An 11749-nucleotide genomic window follows, 5' to 3' on the forward strand; every position below is an offset into this window, starting at 1 on the left:
TTTTTCAATCTATACAGTTGAAAGGTAAATTTTAGCAAATCTTGAAATCTCTACAGTTCTTTCAAAAAAGAAAGAAGATTTACCCAAAAGAGTTGGTTACCTAAAATAACTTAGTCCTATTGGAAGTGATTTGGCTGTCAAAAACAAGCAATAATGACCATAAGATTGTTTTGTTTAACAAACTATGGAAAACACAAGGTAGCGATTTCAACGTACCACAGACAAGTTTGTTGGAATTCGATCAGGTTCAATTTTTATTATGCCATTGATATCAAAATTTTGCATGATTTTTTCTTGATTGTTAGGTGACTAAGCCTATGTTGGTTAACATGAATTTGGATTGTACTCTACATCAAGTGATTCTCTGATATAGTAAAAAAAAATCCACCCATTCTGATTTAAAAATGCAGCAGTAACAAATCGGTCGTGATGTTTTAAGCATAAAATAACTAAATGTATCCCATTTCATCAGAATTTGTATTACACAAAGTGACAAACTAAGAGCACAAGAAAGCATGGATGAGCAGATAGCAGCAAGGGAGGTGGCTCGGCTCGGACCGGTCATGGCGCTAGGCACTTCTGATTCCCCACCAGCCTCCTTAGTCTCCCAGCTACAATCAGCTCCAACCCCTCATCTGCTTGGTGCTACGAGACGAAGAGGAAGAGTGGGCATGCTCTCTCTCTCTCTCTCTCTCTCTCTCTCTCTCTCTCTCTCTCTCTCTCTCTCTCTCTCTGCATCCAGCGTCGACACGGTTAGATCGACGAGCCTAAACTTTGGGTGAGCTCCTGCACGACCATTTTCTTTACTTTATTGGGTAGTGAGAACTCAGGCAGAGTTGTGGCATTTATTTATGTTTTGGTTTATGTTTAGATTCACATTTAGATTGGAGAATAGCTCGAACTCAAGCAGAGTTGTGGCACTTGTTAATGTTTCAGTTTACATTCAGATTCGTTTTGTTTTCTGAATTCGGTTTAATAAATGCCTACTCTGTATCCTCCCGATTTCTATACATGATTGATCTCTCCATTCGGTTTGGTTATACTGTGATCACCAGGTTATGAAATCTGCATTAAAAAAACATGATCTTGGTTTATTTCAGGCTTTGACAAGGCTTCAATTTTCATAAACTGTTTCCCAGAGAGATGTCGAGGAAGCACTACGCCTTCTGCAGATGTCAAAGTACTTGATCTGCTCTGATGACCGCCAGTGGTCTAGCCTTGATGTGATCTTTGACATATACTCCATCCAGAGAGATGAAGCAGCAAGGACTAGCAACATGGATGTGAAATATGGTCATTCTCTTAACCTTATCTCCACAAAGTTATAGTGTCTACCTACGGCTAAATTAATTGGTACCGCCATTGTTGGGCATCGATTGCAAACAGAAATTCTCTCCCGCTCAATGTTTGTGAAAACAGGGGTGCAGAGAGGCTCAGCTGAAGGAATGCCTGGAGGAGTATTGGGAAGTTTGAAGAAGCATGTGGTGTAGGTACGCTTTTATAATCAGAATAAATTTATATGCTTCTGCAAATTATAAATCATGTATTCACATTCATTGATTGTACACTAGCACACCCATGTCCCCGAACTTGTTCATTTTGTAGGGCTCTGGCGAATCGTGTTGGTCGTTCAGCATGTCTAGGCATTCGAGTGGGCCAACTACCTGACAACAGGCAAGATAGAGGTGCTCTCTAAGCAGCAGTTGCTTGGCTGCAACCATGAGGTGGGGCTTCTTTTCTTTGGTCGTTTTATTAACCATGAGGTGATGTTAATAAAAATGAAATCTGATTTAGTGTTACCTGAAGAGATCTTTATTTGTGTTTTATAAAGTCAGTTTAGTTTTTTTTTCACTTGTATGCTTTGTAGGTCGGTATACTCAGGCATGTGGTGCTATAATCATGTGGCACTCCCCGCAAAAAATAATAATCATGTGGTACAAAAAAGTGATCTATCTATTTTTGTGCTTCGGCCTCTTTTCAGTTTCAAGTGGCCAAACATTATTTGATTGTGATGAGAAGTACCTAATTTCAATACCAAAGATTAGTGATTCATGTCAAAAAATTCTGTGGGTTAGAACAATTTGTCTTTAGGTTATCCTCCACTAATAAATTCAGTCATAGTAACATTGGTCTGCTATTTCTTTTTGGATGCTCACACATCTTCATAATGTTGAGACAATTGGAGCATTGCATGTGATGGTAAGCAATCAGTTCTGCAAGCCACTTTTATCCATGCAATTACTTATTGGAGCTTTATATACCGTGGATAATATATTCAGTACATGACTAAATTTTCATAAAGCATTTGAACGTTCTCTTTTCAACATGTGTAATATGTATATAGTAGCCTTGCTCGCGCGGCGGCACGCCGCATGCAATTGATACTTAATGTTGGGGTTCCATATGTGATAAACGAAAGACTCATGTTTGTTAGTTTTTGACTGTTTGATTAGTTGCTAGTTTGGTCACCATCTTTTTGGCACGGGCATTTGAGAACCGTTGATGTGTAATTGGATAGGTCGGTTATATGGAAGCATAACAGTGTTGCGCCTCGCTGATTGCTTTGTAGTCTTCTATGTTTTTTATTTTGTGTAAGATTCTATATGTATTCGATCTTATTTTATTTGGGCTATTTTATTGGTTTTTTGTATCATTGCCTTCTTTCACACAATCCCCCAATAATCTCGTCCGCAAAGATATAACAAATATCCAAATGCTAAAAATTTGATTTGGGGTACTACTTGATACAAATTTAAGCCACTCTATGATCATCTTATTTGCTCCCCATTTCTGTACATGCGTAGCAAATAGAGTACTTTGCTTGACCCCCTTCCATGAACAATCTGCTTGACGCCCTTGCGAATGTTGGCCTGGCAGCATAAACTCTTTTTTGCATTACTGGACTCGTGCATCTGACATGAAACCCATTAAGCAAAAAGGCACACCCTAGTGGTTCTAATGCTATGATTGCTGTGAAACTTCAGTGCTATAAGAAGAAACATGAGATAACTCCCTTCCATTTGTTTAACGTGAGTTCATATATGGGGCAAATAATATGGGGCAAATAATGTGCATGAACATGTGCCCGAATCCATAATTTATGACCATATAGACTTCAGCTATACAATCAAAATAATGTTTGTGTATAAAAATGGAAGTACCAACTTTTATGTATAGAAAAAGAAATAGCAGTAACCATCTGTTGCAGTTTCTTTGGTCTGGTGACTAACTTGCATCCATAACATAGCAATTGGAGAACATTTTCTCAGACAGAAACCACCGAAAAGTATAACACATTTCACTGAGCTTTTAGACTATTCATTATCTTACAACGTTCAGAGGGAAAACAAAATACAACAGAGACATAGCTAGCGCGATGGAAACACGCACAAAGAAAATGTACAGTGATCGCAGTATAAACCCAGTAGACTGCGCATACAAAGCTTGACTCACGAACTAAGTTTGCTTTTGTCCAACATATGCACCGGCAGAGAAAGGTAAGCTTTCCAAAACATACACTCGAAGAAAAAGTAAGCCGTCTCTATAAAGTTGGTTTGCTGCAGAAAATAATGAATACTGAAAATGACTACTCACAACAACACCTTGGAATGTCTTGTTGACATGGTAAGCATTTTAACACAGCTAGAACATGATAGTACAAACTTCAGATTTTTCATATGAATAAAATCTGGCCCAACCTGAATATAAAATGAGTAGCAGGTCAAGAGAGCCATTAAAATGCACCGTGCTGTTCAGCTTCAGTAAGCAACATGAGACAAATAGAGTGCTAATTCCTTGCCATTGCTTGCGTTATTTTTTTTACCATTAAGGATCTTATTATGTACTCCCTCCGTCCGGAAATACTTGTCATCAAAATGAATAAAAGGGGATGTATCTAGATGTGTATTAGTTCTAGATACATCCCTTTTTATTCATTTTGATGACAAGTATTTTCGGACGGAGGGAGTAAGTTAGTAGTGTGCCATCAAAATTCATCACAACATAATCAGAAGGTAGTGGTGTGCACTGTATTGAAATCAAACCCAAAGTCACTATCAAAACATAAATCTTCACAGAACCACCATGGTATGCAAATATATCTAATTAGGATAGAATCATCAATTAGTAAACCAATTGGAAAGCCTATGGAGGCCATCTACCTTTCCTCAGATCTATTATTATAATGCATGCATGCCCAAAGTTCTCATATATGAAAAAAAAACATTATCACCTGAGACACAGCAGTAGAGTGTGTGTGTCAGGACCTACGGGGCTGCCGATCGAGTTCACAAAGGCAACTTACTTGCAAACTGATATTGCCTAAAATAACTTGCAAACTGATAAACATGAGTTTACAGGGGAAATGAAGAAACTGAACTAATTAGAGTAAATGATGAACTTGGTGTTTTGATAAATCCACCCATTGTGCTGCACTTAAAATCGAGGAGGCAGCCCCCATGTTTTGCTTACAATGATTAAACACGTTTACATAGTTTAGCACTTCTCGAGAGCAAAAACTACAATAAATTTTTGCGCAAAAAAAACCCTACAATAAATTGACCTTCTGGCTGCTATCGGAAGGTACTTTTAAGCTGCTAAAATTGTATAAATGGAAACATACCAGTTTCATTATCAGCACTTATTGAAAAATAATTAGACTTTGCAGCAAGATCCTTGACCCTATTGCCACTCACACTTGGAGATGACCCATTGCAAACGGTCGAGGCGGAATGTAGATATCATGACAAATTTGAACAGAGAAAAAAGATAATCCTGGTAGTCACGGGCTGCACCAATGTCATTTCTAACAATTTCTGATTGTCAGAGTCAAGGATAAATATACTGTACTCACCATCATCACTTCCCTTTTTGCTGTTACCATATGAGGAATCATATAGTATCACCAAACAGTTGTGCAAGAAGAAGCAAATCCATCAGTTTCTCTTCTTTTGTCACTACGAACAGTTCCCCTTCTCGTTAATTTCTGCTCTTAATTTCCCTATGTACAGTACGGAAACAGAGTCTAGCTACTGCTACCACTGTGAACATATCTCACCTGACCCGAACAGCGAGCCCGCCGCTGATGGATGCCATCAGCCCCAGACCGAAACATGGACACGGTGGTCTTTTCTCCTGTTAGGTAATCTTAAGTCGTAATCTGTTTAGTTTGGAGTCAGTTTCCTATACGTGTTTGTCTTAGGTCACGTAGATAGGTGAGTACTAGTAGTCCAGGTAAACGTCAAGGTAGAGTCCGCCTAGGACTAGTAGTCAGGTCGTGAGTACTGGTTTAGGCAAGTTGAGTCCAAGTACGGGTATGTTTTATATTGCCGGCTGCTCGTGTGTATATATAAATGAGCAGGGCTAGAGATTTGTAACACCGTGACGAGAAAACAGAAAATAAAAAGAATCAAAGGGCACAACAAGAGCCCTTGGCTATCAGTTTTCGTGTGCGCGTATGCGTCCTGATTTGATGTGATCGATCCTGTGGGCGAAATTCCAACATCTCCAACCACCTCCAAGTCTGACTGCTTCACCACTGCCACGATCACGGTCTTCATCTCCATCACGGCGAGCTCCTTGCCGACGCAAACGCGGAGCCCAGCCTAGAACACCGGGTACATGTAAAGGCTCTCCTGCACGAACGTTCCGCCGGCGCCCGTCAGACACTACTCCGGCCAGAACTTCTCGCGCTGTCGTCGCCCCAAATGGGTGGCATGCGTTCCACGGTGTACAGGTGGTACATCACGCGCGCGCCGGCGGACCGCGGACGGCCAGCTCCCCCATTGTCGTCGACGGCAGCCGCCTCTTCCGCTCCACCACCAGCCCGTACTCCCGGCTCCTGCTGATTTCCACCACCTCCCCGATCACGTTTCCGGCCATTACACACTCCTCGAACCGCACCGCGTCGCCCATCCTCTGACGGAACTCGGCAACGGCGGCCTTGTCAAGCTCATGCGTGCAAGCATCTGCTCCTTGATCGAACGGACGCAGCGTGACCTCCGTGTGCTCCTCGCTGTCAGCCTTCCCGTCAAGGAATTGGACGACCGTGATCTGCACGCCGGGGTGCTCGCCATCCGGGCTCACCTGCTCACCACTGCTGAAAGAAGCCGCGCACGGGGCCTCTCCTCCGATTAACGGCACCACTCGGGCCGAGATTCTCGACTCTGCCGACGCTGCCGTGGCCGTGGCCGGTGTGCTAGCGCTTTGTGTAAGGGCAGCACGATGAGGGAGATGCGCTTGTCCTTGGTGGCGGCAGCGAAGTCGTTGTGCTTGTGCATGGTGTATAGTGCGGAGACGGCTGTCGAGTTTGTACCGATCGGGCGCTCGCTCTTGGCGACGCACCACGAGTCACCGCCAGGGACGTACACAAGCACCCGCGCGCTCCCGTCCTTGCGCACCATGTGTTGCAGCAGCATCACGAACACCGCTTGCCGGCCACGTCCGAGTGCTCCATCTCCTACTGGTCCGACGCCATCGTCTGCAACCTCGTGTTTTGTGCTGGTGGTGGCAGAGACAAGGAACACCATGGCACGCGCGGCACACCGGTCTCTTCTTCACGAAGAGATGGAAGGTGGAGGCGACGCACGGAGGGGAACGGGAGGGGAGGAGGTGAGGAAGGAACCGGCGGGTGAGAGAGGCTTTTTTATAGCCGCATGTAAGGCGGCGGAGCGGTGTCGATGGATTCCTCCGGATCCACGAGAGGGATCTAGAGCAGACCAAAGAAACAGCAGATTCAGCGGTTGTGTCTAGAATTAACACGACATGCAGAATTGCATGCACACATCGACATCGTGGTCATGCCACGCCAATTCAGCATGCAACAACCGACTATATATAAAAGAAACGAATCAACGCCCAGCAATCCAGTCAACATCCAACGTCCCCACCAAAAATCGCTAGACGCATCCGAGTAGCTTTACCCCTCCAAATCCCCCAATAATAACACGTGTTAATCCCTGATTGATTGACTTAAGGCAGTAAAAAGAAATTCAAAACAACCACAAAAAGGAATCCTGGCTAGGTTTAGTATATTTAGAGTTAGTCGAGCTATTCAACTATAGGTAGTAGGCATAGAAAAAAGTAGGTGCATATATAGAAAAGAAACCGTGGGGCAATAAAGTGCGGAGCTTGCGTAGCTTCGCAAGCTTGGAGAGAGATATAGTCAGATCTTTAGTTAGCTTTAGTTCATAAGGAAGAGAGTCCTACTTTATCAGTCCACTATGGTGTCTACAATGTCAAGGAACATTAGATTCGAAATCACATATATGTTTATGAATCATTGTGAGTTCTAAATGATCATTTTTACATAGGCAAATGTCAAAGCTATGTAAGAGCAAGCAACCTCAAGGAACAGTAACCATTCAAGACTGATGCACATTTGGTTTGCCATGGCCTGTGCGTCATAAAAAAAATGGCAGGATGCTCTTGCCAACCAGTTAAAGGTGCAGCTGAAGCCGGTGCTCATTGTTGCACTCCGAGAAATAGCAGGCAGTGGCGATCAAAGGTGACCTTGTTAACCGTGGGGTTGATGATGCTCTAGATCACCAAAGAGAGAGTATTCATGCCACTGATGTGTAAACTCCCTTCTATTTAGACATGACCTTTTGGGGGATATCAACTCTAATGAGAGCACAATGCACTTGTTCTTGCTGTTGCTGGCCGTTGAAGGCCTGTAGGGTGTTTTGGGCTGCTGTTTTTCCCTTTTGAGTTTGCTCTGGGTGGAAGAGCATCCTAAACCACCTCTATAATGTGCAAGTTCTAAAAAAAAAACTTCTGTAATGTGCATTATTAATTTTATGCTAGGAAAGTGAAAGGGGTGCCTCCTACCTGGCACTGCCTAATTTCCTTTCAGGAGGCGCCACCGGGTGGAGCCCCAAATACTAGTAGTACAATAGTAGTACGTTTAGCCACAGGGTACCTTGGGTACCTACATTTGAGTTAATTAATAGTATGGCATGACGGCCATCATGATAAAAAAAAGGCATGCCCCCAATAACAAACTCAATAATAATCCTCTTTGGATATGGAGAGATCCATAATTTAATGTTGGTGAATGACCATGTCTCATGGCAGTGTCACTTTCTCCTACTCTCTCGGTTGTCCAGCTCCTCCTCTCTTTTGTTTACAAGAGAACTGGGGTGATCATTGATGATCAATCTTCTTGCACGATGAAAACTCACAGGCATAGCTGTAAACCATGTGATCTTCTTTATAAGAATTTGTAGGAAATGTTCTTTTTCTGAATTGATGATCAATTTGTGTTTTAAGCGGTCTAAAGAGACAAAAGAATAGTTGCACCAATCTCCTGATGTAAGCTGGAGAATGGGCTCGTTCACAGTTCACAACGCAATCTCCTACTAATAAAAAATGCGACCCCCACCCACGTGTCACCCCGTTTTGGCGACACAAGAAACCCCACCATCTTCGCCTAGGCACCCCTCCCCTTCCTCTCGCCTCTCCATCACTCGAGGATACCGCAGGTGAAGCGCATGCGACATCCAGTGGGGTGGTGGCGGGCGATCCTGTATGGCGCGGCGCCAGATGTGGGGTACTCGTCGCGGGCTTCCCGTTGGCGGTGCAAGGCATATATAGTGTAGTCTCATGTCGGAGGGCGCACTGATGGGGAGAGGAGGGCACGATGGTGGCTACGCATCGGTTACTTTTTCTCCTTGGTGTTGTGGCGGCTCGATCAGTGTGTAATCTTTTGGCAGCCATGGTCTTCCGTTGCCGGTGGTATCCGCTGGCTATGGTTAGGCCCCTTCCCCGTGGCTTCGTGAGGTGAGGTGGTGGGGCAGAGGCTCCGTGCGAAAGCCTTGTTTCCGGTGGGGATTGGTTACAGGCGACAATGGCGCGGTGGTGCTTTTTCCTTGGGAGTGGTCGCCAAAGTGTTACTCCTCCCCACTTGGTTATGGTGGTCGTTGCTTGGGTTGCAGTGGTGGCAATTGGTGTGGCCCGACCCTTTCCCATGTTTTGGCAGGGAGTCGTGGGTAGTTTCTTGGCGCTTTATTGCTTGGCCGGGGTTGATGCCGGCAACGATAGCGCCTATGGACGTCATGTTTCCTTCTTGAAAAGCGTCTCCGAGGATCGTGCTCACCTCTCTCTGTGTAGCGGGTGAGTAGGTGGTGGAGGTTGAGTTGGCGACTGTGGCTTTGTTGTTTCCTTTTTCTTTTCTTTAACATTTCTAAGCTCGTGGTCAGGGGTTTTGCTTGATTTCCATTATAAACCATGCCTATTCTATTCTTCTTTATGAAATTGCATGAACACCCCTACCCTCTTGACAAGGATCTGTCCCGCAAAAAAAAATCAGCTGCTCGATCACAACTTCAGTTGAGTTTAGTTCAAACGTTGAGACAGGGACCTCTGCATCAGTCGATGCATGCAACCATCTTTATTAATTATTTCACAAAGGCCTGACAAGAACATACATCAATTCACCTGAAGCCATCTCACACCTACAAACTCGATAATATGGAGTGCCCTCACTTCCCGTATCTAAAACCAGTGTCATCGCCGATACGTCCACATAACGTATCGGGACCAACAGCCGGTGCAGCCTACCTAAAGCACACACCATATGCATAGGTTTTAGAAGCCGCCATCATCACCAGACCACTGACCCATCTTCAGGAGAGAGATCTGCATCTTCCTTGCCAGTCCGAAGATCCGTCAACGCCACAACGGCGCCCAACGGCGTCACCGCCCTGCGCTCGTCCGTCCAGATGCGAAGATTGAAATATCCGTCATTCGTAGCACTTGCCAACCAGGCATGACTCAGCGTAGCACCTGTCGGCCAGGCATGACTTGACAGCTCCACCGAAGCTCCGTGCAAGACGAAGCCGCTCCACCTCCTGCCTCTGTCTTCCAGCGCTGATCCACGAATGATGCTCCCAAGAGATAAACGGCACCTTAGTACCGCCATCGTCCGATCTGGAAGACCAAATCCTAGGGTTTCCCTTGAAGCAATACGAGTGGGTCAACAAAATTTACATGATGATGCCTTCATCAAGGTAACGGTGCAAAACGCCGCCATCGCTCGCCAACAACTCAATTTTCACCGGCAACTATGTCTCCCCGACTCGTAGCCGGGACTAGATGAGGAATCGCCGTCGATCGCAGCGTCGCCGCCGCCCGAACAGGGCAAGCCGCCGTGCCCACAGCCCGCGCCGCCTCCGACGCCGCCGCGCCACAGCCATCGCCATCGCCAACACTACCACCACAGCCTCCATTAGGACGCCGGTCGGCCGCCACACCGTCGTAGTCCAGATCTGGGTCATCATGAACCAGATCGGCATCGTCGCAGTCCAGATCTAAAGGAAATATGCCCTAGAGGCAATAATAAAGTTATTATTTATTTCCTTATTTCATGATAAATATATATTATTCATGCTAGAATTGTATTAACCGGAAATGTAGTACATGTGTGAATACATAGACAAAACATATTGTCCCTAGTATGCCTCTACTTGACTAGCTCGTTAATCAAAGATGGTTATGTTTCCTAAACATAGACATGTGTTGTCATTTGATGAACGAGATCATATCATTAGGAGAATGATGTGATGAACATGACCCATCCGTTAGCTTAGCATTATGATTGTTACAGTTTCATTGCTACTGCTTTCTTCATGACTTATACAAGTTCCTCAGACTATGAGATTATGCAACTCCCGAATACCGTAGGAACACTTTGTGTGCTACCAAACTTCACAACGTAAATGAGTGATTATAAAAGGTGCTCTAAAGGTGTCCCCGAAGGTGTTTGTTGGGTCGGCATAGATCGAGATTAGGATTTGTCACTCCGTGTTATGGAGAGGTATCTCTGGGCCCTTTCGGTAATACTCATCACTATAAGCCTTGCAAGCATTGTGACTAATGAGTTAGTTGCGAGATGAAGTATTACGGAACGAGTAAATAAACTTGCCGGTAACGAGATTCAACTAGGTATGTTGATACCCACGATCGAATCTCGGGCAAGTAACATACCGATGAAAAAGAGAACAACATATGTCGTTATGCGGTTTGACCGATAAAGATCTTAGTAGAATATGTAGGAGCCAATATGAGCATCCTGGCTCCGCTATTGGTTATTGACCGGACGGTCATGTCTACATAGTTCTCGAACCCGTAGGGTCCGCACGCTTAACGTTCGATGACGATTTGTATTATGAGTTATGTGTTTTGATGACCTAAGTTTGTTAGGAGTCCCGGATGAGATCACGGATGTGAAGAGGAGTTTCAAAATGGTCGAAACATAAATATCAATATATTGGAAGACTATATTCGGACATTGGAAAGGTTCCGAGTGATTCAGGTATTTTTTTGGAGTACCGGGGAGTTACGGAAATTCACTTGGAGAAGTAATGGGCCTTATTTGGCTTTAGTGGAGAGAGGAGAGAAGTGCCAAGAGGTGGCGCGCGCCTCCCCCCTGCCAAACCAAATTGGACAAGGGGTGGGGGCGCAACCCCCCCTTTCCTTCTCCCTCTCCCTCTCTTTCCTTCTCTCCTACTCCGAGTAGGAAAGGGAATCCTACTAGGACTTGGGAGTCCTAGTAGGACTCCCTATGCTTGGCGCGCCCCCTAGGCCGGCCTCCTCCTCCCTCCCTCCTTTATATACAGGGGAGGGGAGCACCCCAAGGACACACAAATTGATTTTTAACCGTGTGCGGTGCCCTCCTCCACAGTTTTCCACCTCAGTCATATCGTCGTAGTGCTTAGGCGAAACCCTGCACCGGTAACTTCATCATCACCGT

The sequence above is a fragment of the Triticum aestivum genome, chromosome 4A (assembly GCF_018294505.1).
Source record: "Triticum aestivum cultivar Chinese Spring chromosome 4A, IWGSC CS RefSeq v2.1, whole genome shotgun sequence".
Classification (NCBI taxonomy): Eukaryota; Viridiplantae; Streptophyta; class Magnoliopsida; order Poales; family Poaceae; genus Triticum; species Triticum aestivum.